General features: G+C 35.4%; 1 long non-coding RNA gene across 1 annotated transcript; it reads left to right on the top strand.

The window, feature by feature from the left end:
- Positions 1–1,251: 1,251 nt before the first annotated feature.
- LOC141282243 (uncharacterized) lies at positions 1,252–4,675 on the top strand. The gene is made up of 3 exons (XR_012336772.1): positions 1,252–1,294; positions 3,341–3,412; positions 3,498–4,675. It is a non-coding gene; the product is annotated as an uncharacterized lncRNA (long non-coding RNA).
- Positions 4,676–10,321: the final 5,646 nt, after the last annotated feature.

Below are 10,321 nucleotides of genomic sequence, written 5' to 3'. Positions count from 1 at the left end.
AGTGCACTAGAGGTACACTGGTAATAATTATATCTTTAATTACACTTTTAAAAGTATGCTAAACTCATGCATACTTTTAATGTATTTCTAAAAAGTGCACTAGAGGTACACTGGTAATAAATATATCTTTAATTACACTTTTTATAAGTATGCTAAACTCAAGCATACTTTTAATGTATTTCTAAAAAGTGCACTAGAGGTACGCTGGCAATAATTATATCTTTAATTACACTTTAAAAAAGTATGCTAAACTCAAGCATACTTTTAATGTATTTCTAAAAAGTGCACTAGAGGTACACTGGTAATAAATATATTTTTATTTACACTTTTTATAAGTCTGCTAAACTCAAGCATACATTTAACGTATTTCTAAAAAGAGCACTAGAGGTACGCTGGGAAAAAATATATGTTTAATTACACATTTAAAAAAAAAGTATGTTAAACACAAGCATACTTTTACAGAGGTTTTAGTGTATTTAGAAAAAAACATATATTTTTTTAAACATGTACATTCATTTTAATAGGCTAACATTGCAATTTCAACATCATATCATTGAACTTGCATTATATATTGATTTCACAAAGTTAGTCCACATAAATTTGTTAGTGTTTATATTCAAACAACACACGTGACGGACCTGACTAAACCTCATTGGTTCTTGGGATTCAGTACGTCACATTGGCTTCCTGATTCAGTTGTTCGATACACAACGTGCGTGATCGTTGGTAAATGTGGATTAAAAGTTGAAACTAAAACTGTTAAATTATATATAGTGATCATCAGAGGACTTGGCTGAAACAACGCGATTCACATGGATTACTTCGGCGATGTTTTTTATTGCTGTTGCGATTAACTTTTTCAAATGTGAGCAGTTTTTAAGTAGGTTATCAAGTGGATCTGACATACGTTTCTTGGATTTCATTAAAGTACATCGGTTTTTGTTTGAAGATGAATGAGAGAACATGAGGGTAAGTTAAGTGATGACAGATTTTTGCTTTTTATTTTTAGTGAACTATTAAATTAGTAGAACATTTAGTATTTCAGTATGTCTTAATTTTAACCCAGCTTCTTAAAGCGTGTATGTTGTGTGGCTTTTGGAACATAACGTTACATTTTTTTTGTGAGTAAAGTTAGGCATTTCATTTCTCTTGTTGTATTTCAGAAATCATAACAGCCTGTCTTTTTTTAGCACAGCGGCATTCAAATTGACCAATCAGAGCCGAGAATATCTAATAAGTCGAAGTAGAGATGAACCGATGAAGATACAGCCCGTAAAAATACTTATTCTTGGTGGTAAGTTTTTAGTTCTACAGTATTTGTATAACATTTAGATAACTTTTACGTTTTTCTAATGCTAATGTTTAAAGAGTAACTAAACCCTAAACCAACTTTTTTAGTTAATGATCTGTAAGAATGATGCTTTATTAGTGTAAGTTTTTTGACATTTGGATATAAAGTGTTTCAATACTACAATATATGTTGTAAAAACGTCTGAGTGCTGCCCTCTTCAGGTTGAACGGTGGCTACTGGCAGGGCTCGAAATTGCGAATATTTTGGTCGCATATGCGACCGAAATTTAATCTGTGCGATCTTAAAATATATTTGGGAGCATTTCTGCGACTGCCCATTTTGTTGTGGTGCGACTTGATTTAGATTGTGATGCTGTGTGCTGCTGTCCCAGGTTCAGTGTTCTCTCCAACGTGACATAACCAATCAAATTTCACCATTAAGTTCTTACGTTTAATGAAGATCGCAGATTGGCTAATATGAGCGTCAGTCATTCCTTGTTGCCGTGCTACGTTGGTACGTGAAGCGCGAAAATGAGATGCACCGCGAGCATGACGAGAACAAGCAGACTACAGCCAATGTTACTACTGTAATTAATCAGACGATCCGGATTCAAATGCGACTCCACCACTGGAAAATAAGACTTGACGTTAAACCTTTCAGAGAGAGTGGCTTAAAGATTTCGAGTGTCTCCGCTATGAAAATGGCTCGATGTAACTTAATGTGTTTACTGTAAATCCTGTAAAACGGCGTTGGTGGCGGAATCAAAACATTTTAATCGCCAGACCTTGCTTAAACATGGCGAAAGTACCAAAAACACAAATAGTGTCATGACAAATGTGTTCATTATTGATGGAGACACCGACCTGTCTATCAAAGAGTGTTTGATAGTGTATGTGCGCATGCGCTGGTGAATGGACATCCGACAAACATCCTTGTGGTCCATGTTGATGTGGAACACGACAATGTTGATGGTATGTTTTTATAAAAAAATATATTTTTTAAAACATATTTAGTAGTAATAGCATCCTGGTAATGCAGTTATCAATACCAATATTAGCCTTCTATATTAAGCCTTCTATATTAAGGTCACTTTTGTAAATGTCCCAATTAATCAGTGTTTTACGTGTTTGCTAGATTTTCTATTGTAATCTTAATCATTTTACCTGTAATCTGTAATTGGTAAATTATTATTGCTATACTATTTCAAAAGCAGTTGGGTATTAATTTAGGAATCTATGCAGTAAAAAAAATAAAATAAAAGACCAAATTTTAAAAGCTGGCCATAGGATATGTAAAGCCTGGTGGTTGCATTTTATTTTAATAAAATAAATCTATTAACATATACATTGTAGTTGTGGTGCTTTTTAATTTTTGGATGGATGCGCCTAAATTTTTGCTGGTGCTCCTAACTCTTTAAAGTTGTGAGCACCAGTGCTACCAAAAAAAAGTTAATTTTGAGCCCTGTACTGCAGTTGAATTTTCCTATTGGATGTTGGACCGGACACTTTTAGACAACATTACAAAGACAATAATATATTACTAACGTGATTAGCCTGCTGGACGAATTGTAAAAAACAGCACAATGTAAGCACTGCTAGTACAGGCTAGCTGAATATATCTTAATGATTACAGAGATAAAACAACACATAAAACTTGCAACCTTTCTCAGTTTGCACATCTGGACAATTATTCACACATCATAGGTTGTAAATTTGGGTAAATCCAGCAAACAAGTAATTTTAGCGATTCTGCTGTCACTCTGCTTTAAATCTCCTGCATCGGAAACTTAAGAGCAGCCTTGAGTCAAACGTGAAAGTTAAGCGTGCATAGAGTCCATTGGCATGACTTCTGATTTCCTTAAATCTCCTTAAACAGAGGTGAACTTTTCTTGTAAGCAAGACCACAATAGACATGTCAATGGAAAATGCCCTTGGTTAAAATAAAACACAATTATCAAAGTAAAGAATATCCTGTAATACACACAGGTTGCATTATATCAGTGTCAGTGAGTTAAGCCTCCTATAACCCTTTGTTCAATGTAACTTGTAGAGTGCCATGTAGCGACGGATCAAACGGACACTCATGTCAAGCTTGATGAGGACACAGTCAAAGCTTTAAAAGGTAAACTGAGAAGTTAACAAAATTCTAATGCATATGTTCATTAATTATTGGTTAATTTTGTATATATTCTGTTTCCTTTTCACAGACCTTGTGATTAAGTCTTCAGTGTCTGAATGGCAAGAAGAAGTGACCCTCCACTTAAACGTGACATTTAAACTGCTCTGTGTTTTGGTTCAGCCATTTGTAGGTTTATCTCGAGTAAGTTCAAATGCACTTCTGCATTTGTCCAGTAACTTTTTGTTTAGAGAATTACATCATTATGATTATATAATTATTCAATGGTTGCATATTCATAGTGTACTTTTCATATTGATGTATTAATGTTCCACAATTTGATAAAAGTAGCTCATTGCATTTCACTGATCTTTGTTTTATATTGTAAAATCATTTCAATAGCAGTGAATACATACTTAGTTGTTTCTTTAACATTTAATTAGTTGTTAATGATGGAAGAAACCGGTTCGTATGTATGAATACAGAATAGGTATCATTTTAGAATGAGTTAAAAACATGTTTTGGTGGCAAACATGCAGGTAAAATAGTACATGTATAACATTCTAATAGTAAACTTGACTGTAATTCAAATGTCACATACAGTACATTAGAAATGATTTATTTTATGTATACAAATGTGTGGGCAATATATTATTATTTCATTTTGTATGCTATATTATTTATGTAATATTATTATATCTGAAATTATTAAATTACATTTATAAATGTTTAAAAGGTGGGTTCAAATGTGCTTCAAGTTGTAACTGAATACAATTTTAGAAAATAGCACAGTTGAGTACACTTAGATTGTCTTAAGTTTGTCTTAACAAGTACTAAATACTACTTCTTAGTATATTAAGCACAATTTACTGCACGAAAATAAAGAGCTTTTGGTACCTTAAGGTTGTGAACTTAAAGTGTATTTTAGTGAACTTTTTCACCTGGGAATACATTTGGTATATTATTTTAACATACTACTAGTATATTTTAAAGTAGATTCGTAAATGTTTAAAGGTGGGTTCAAGTTGTAATTAAAGATATTTTTTAAATACAGACCTAGTATGTTAAAATTACATTTTAGTTCAACTTCATGGTGTCTCAAAAAAGCACAGTTGAGTACACTAAGATGGTTTTAAGTTCATCTTAAAAAGTACTTAATACTACTTTTTAGTATACTAAGTTCAAAATTAGTGTGTGAAAATAGAGCACTTTTAGTATAATGTGGAAAGTGTACTTAAATAGTGTATTTTAGTGAACTTTTTTCACCTGGGAATACATTTGGAATATTATTTTAACATACCATTAGTATACTTTAAAGTATATTTAAAAATGCTTAAAAGTGGGTTCAAGTGTACTTCAAGTTATAATTAAATATATTTTTTTTAAATACAGACCTAGTATGTTAAAAATACATTTTAGTTCAACTTCATGGTGTCTCAAAATAGCACAGTTGAGTACACTAAGATGGTATTAAGTTCATCTTAAGAAGTACTAAATACTACTTTTTAGTATACTAAGTTCAAAATTAGTGTGCGAAAATAGAGCACTTTTAGTATATTGTGGAAAAGTGTACTAAGTGTACTTAAATAAAGTGTATTTTAGTGCACTTTTTTTTCACCTGGGAATCACAGCACTTGCAGTCCGCGTAGAACTGACGCACTGTTAACAATTTGTTGAGGTGCAAGTCAGGCTACGCAGAGGCTACGGCGTGGACCTTGCGCACCACTATAAATTGGACTTTAAGTTCTGAACTGAACAAGGTTTTACATCCAGAGCTGGAGAGCAAGAGTTCAGAATTGAGGGCGGGGAACAAGGGTTCGGGTTCAAGAGAGGACTCAAGGGGCTGACAGCAGCTGTAGTCTTTGGCGTTAACTCGGGGTCATTGGCAGATGTGTTCACTGGCTCTGGTCAGACATGAACTCAGATTCTGTAACAAAAATGTGGGGCCGCCATGACTAGGTCAGATGCCCATGCTGCCAAGGTTTTCTCCCCTTTCTACCTACAGTAAACAGCATAGCCTACCACAGCTGTCCTTGGCTTGCTCAGGCGGGGAATTTTGTGTTTTCCATAAAGCTCCTTGGAAACAATACTGTGAAAAATGCTATATGATTACATCTCTTAATACTGTACCTATACTAAACAAATCAGCAACTCTTTAGACAGTCAGTATAGGCACTGTGCTTGCTCGTAGTTAGAAACAATAATGCATTGTGGAAAAGCACAAGAAGAATAAAAATCTAACCAGATAGGATAACGCTAATGCTATAATATCAATACAAGGTCAGTGGAAAGCTGAATTCGCTGCCTTAATCGATTATTCTTGATTTGGGATTACGCAGTGCTGCTTCATCTCTGGTTACATGAAAATATTTAAAAATAAGATACACATAAATTTGATAAAACACAGAGAAGAAGAATCAGAAGGATTTGAAAAGTTAATAAGGATCAATGTCAAATAATAATACGTGTAAAAAGAGTCGGTGTGAATGAGGTGTGACTCCATTTGGCTTTCACCTGCTTCTTAATAGTGACGAGCCAGGCAATGACGCCATTTCACAGAACTATAGAAACTAGACCAAAACATTCAAATCAAACCATTTCACCGGAGAGCTGACTTTAGATCAGAACAGAAATACGCTTGAGTCATCCAGACATATCCATAACATCTATGTCCTTATGCCCAGTGTTTCTGTGGTTAAAATACTTGCATTTGTTTACTGACTTGCTGAAAGCAATGTGAGCTAATGCTGTGCTGTCCTCTTTATGTTCATTTGAGCTCAGGGTTACTGCGCCTCATTCCTTGGCTTTCTTTAGCTTGTGGTTTGAAAACAGTTGGGTTCTGGCCATGTCAATCTGCCTGCCAGACCTCTGATTCTGGCTTCATTGCTCACCATGCAGGACATCTTAGGGAACGTGTTCAGAAGAAAGAGATGATGAAGTCATACCTCTGTGCTATAAATCCCTACAAGTAGAGCTCTCTGCAGGAGTGAGCTTCATTACAACCTGACACAGTTGGGGGATTCCTGCTTTCTCAATTTCTCTCAGATGGAAAACTGGACTCTAAACACAAACATGCAGTTTTCATTTTGAGTGTCTGACTTAAGCAGTTTTATAGTGAGCGACAATGAGCTAGACTTGTATAGTTGGGCCTGGTGGGCTGAGCTAACAAAGGTAATACATTTTTACACATACTGTATTGGCTTTTCACTGGTGGAGGTCCAAACTCTTAAAAATGTAACACAATTAGATTGTGAAATATGGACAGTAAGAGAGTGATTCGGAAAAGAGATACATGAATGTACGGTAGGATGGATTGAAAAATAGACAAAATGCAGTTAGGTATAAAGACAACACTTCTGGGGGGACCATGGGAAATCTTCAATTTCCTATTGCTGTCTAACTGCAGGAGCTATCATGAGTTTCCAAAGAGGGTTGAAGACACCTAATTTCCAGTAATACGACTTTTTTGATCAGGGCACAGGGAATAAAATGTCAGGGTATGATCCACAATTTCATGCCGTCAATATTAATAAGACACTAAAATGACCGAACAGTTGTATTGAAGATTATTTAAAGATAAAAAAAAAGAGTTTGCTTAAATAGGAAAAATATGATTGCATGTTTTATTTGTTAAAACCAAAAACCATCATGAACCACAACAATCACCACCCTCATAAAACAGAGAAGCAGGATGTGCAACCATTAATGAAGTACAGGGATGCTGATACAGGCAATCATGGAGGTCCAAGTCAATGAACTCAGGAATTTATTTGTTCCAGACATTTTTCATACAATGCGCCACTTATCTGAGTGTCCCCAGAATGTGCATGTCAAGTTTTTGGTCCAAATACCATATAGATCAGGGGTCTCAAACTCAAACAGGCTTGGGACCATTTCTAAGACAGACATTTTATCGGGGGGCCGGAAAGCTATTTTGACGTAAAAAAAGTACTATATTTCTGTAAATGTCATGTTTATTTTAATGTATAATAATACTTGAAAATATATAAGCGTGGTTTTATCTTTTTAATATACATTATTTTATAAAAGTAAGTAAATCTTTTCTTAACCTTATCTTAAATAACTAAGACCTATTAAAAGAGCATTTCACCCGTGGAAACATTCATTTTTATTAAACGTGGATCATATTTGTAGTCGAAATGTAACATAAATTTAGAACTTGGTGCCTATTTGACAGAAAAAAGGAGTGTTTGTAGTCTCACCCCCTCAACAAAGATATTGGACTTCCTTCTTTCAATGATGCAAAATTATGATTTTTACATCATTGAAAGAAGGAAGTGCAACACTGAAATCCATATTTCTCCCCGTCTCAGGGGAAACAGAGGGAATGATGCATGACCATTCAAAAGCATGACTGAGTTTCTAACTATACAAAGCTTAATGGAAATGGGTGAAGTGTCCCTTTAAAACCTTGCACTAAACTAAGAAATTTAACTCCTGTATACATTTATAAACGAAACTAAAAAATTACCACCAGAAAGTTTTTCTGTTTTTATTTATTTTGGATTGTTTTCAGTCATAGTATTGACTTCATTATGTTCTTTGTTATTTCAGTTGAATGAATTTTCTATTATATGTGGATAAAATATGAATATAAAATATTAATAAGTGAAAAATTGATCCTAAAACTTTTGAATGGGTAGTCAATGTTACACAAACTAGTTGGACAGAAAAACATAATAATACTGCTTTATGTGTAAATAAATAGTAAGCTACATAATAATATATTATACTTCATTATATATAGCAGTATGCATACTTTTATTTTCTTAAACATAAGTTTATGTGTTGCATTACATCTACCGCTCTGCCTCCATATGCGGTGTCTCCATTAGATGCTGTGACTTGAGGTGAACTAACCCTGCTGCAGCTCTTCTCTGAGTAACAGCTGATATCCACCGGAAGTAACAAAATCTTCTCTGGACAAACGCTACAAAGTCCCGACCAGATTAGCTGATCGCATGGTTATGTTTGACGCGAGGGTCAGTTGAGGAATTACAATTCGATCACGCATTCCGTTATCCTTGACATCACGGAGCGCGTGGCTCATGGCTGCGTAGCAAGGGTGACGCGACCCACGCCACGGAGCGCAACTTCCGCTCCCGAGCACTTTGGAAAGTAATGCTTTGACTCGTTTTAACGAGTCAAACGAATATAAAACAAAGTGAATAAAAATCTTTCTGCGGGCCAGATTATGTTATATTTTTGAAAGGTGACGCGGGCCGCAGAGAGGGGTAGGGCAGGCCGCAAATGGCCCGCGGGCCGGGAGTTTGAGACCACTGCTATAGATAATTTATTATACCATGTTGAAAAGGCCCACTTGGATGTGCAGGAAAAGTGCTGCTGTTATGTTTCTCTTTAAATGTAAATAAGGTGCTGCTTCCCTCCCAGTTTACGGTTATCTATACTGAAAACATACACCGTTTTTAATAAGACAATCACCTTACTTTGTTCATAATGAAGATGAGGTTATGAGTTATGTAAAGATTTAAATATGACTTAACTGTGGTCTTTGAATGGTTGTGGGCAGGGCCTGTGCAAAGTGACATCACTTTGCTCAGAAAACGTCAACAGGTTGACGCATGAGACCGTCAATGTTTTACAGACATTGAAAAAAAAGGAATGGGCAGATTTTTAGCATGACAGGGTGATCGTGTAAACCCAGGCGACACAATTATGTTAACTAGGGCTGTGACAGTGGCCATACTTTACCACCGTGATGGTAATGCACCAATTTACTGTGGCGGTGCTGTGAATGCATGTGTGGGTGGGTGCATACAGCGTGTTGATGCATATAGACCCCTTAAAAGTTCGTAAACATTGCAACGTCTCCAGGTGGGCGGGGCTTGACTGGAGGCAAAAAGAGCCGCTGACGCAATGTTGACAAGCGTAAGCTAGCACATTTTAAACATGGATGCAGAAGAAGGTCCGGAAATCCCCGAATATGTACAGTCGCTGATTCTGCGGGACCATGACAGCTATTTTTGTAAATTAACTCTCGCGATTTTAAACAGGTTTTGGATATTTCCTAGACAACATATGAATTACTTTTGGGTGGTTTGGGTTATTTTGTCAAGGCTTATTGTCTAATGTAACCTATCGCTGGTAAAACTATGATTAGCAATGTGGATTATTTTAAGAGACCATTTAAAGGATGGCACACACATCTATCGCTGTATGTTTGTTTAACATTTAAGCTAAACAATAGCGTGAATGTTGGCAACTTTTCACCTATAAAACAGAAACTTGCTGATTTGTACTAGATAAAACCAACAACCAACCTTATCTTACCTGATATAAAGTTTGCACTGCAAACACAAGCATTATTTATGACGGTCTCCGTCCAGTCTGTACGTCGTATTGTATTCAACCACAATTGTCTTCTTGATTGCTGTGAAGGAATGTCTGCCGAGATCCGGTAAAACTTTAGTTTTGAACCAAAAGTGCTGTTCCTTCTATTCTGGCAGCCAAAAACACAACAAGATGACATTTTAAAGTCATAACCTCAAACATTTAACGGGCCTGCTATGAGTTCCTACTTATGTTTGCCTCCAGCTAGAGCGATGACTCCCACAGAGGCGATTAAGGGGCTTATATATAATGTATACATATATTTTGAAATATAAAATGTAAATGATATGAGCGAATCTCAGGAATAACAGGATGAAACATATTCTAACATCAATCTTATGGTGAGTTAAACTCTGAGTGATTCAAATAAACAAGTAATAAAAAACCAGTAACATGAGTTAAACAAGTATTTTTTTCTAATTGAACAATAACAATGACTCAAAGGCTGGATGAGACTGAAAATTTACTTCAAACAGTGTTGAAAATTATTCATACATGGGACTCTTTGACCGACAACATGTTTAAATCAGTATTCATTTTGCC

Source organism: Paramisgurnus dabryanus, chromosome 5 (genome assembly GCF_030506205.2).
Source record: "Paramisgurnus dabryanus chromosome 5, PD_genome_1.1, whole genome shotgun sequence".
In the NCBI taxonomy this organism is placed as follows: Eukaryota; Metazoa; Chordata; class Actinopteri; order Cypriniformes; family Cobitidae; genus Paramisgurnus; species Paramisgurnus dabryanus.
The sequence above is the reverse complement of the archived record's forward strand: the minus strand, read 5'-3'. Positions and strand labels throughout refer to the sequence as shown.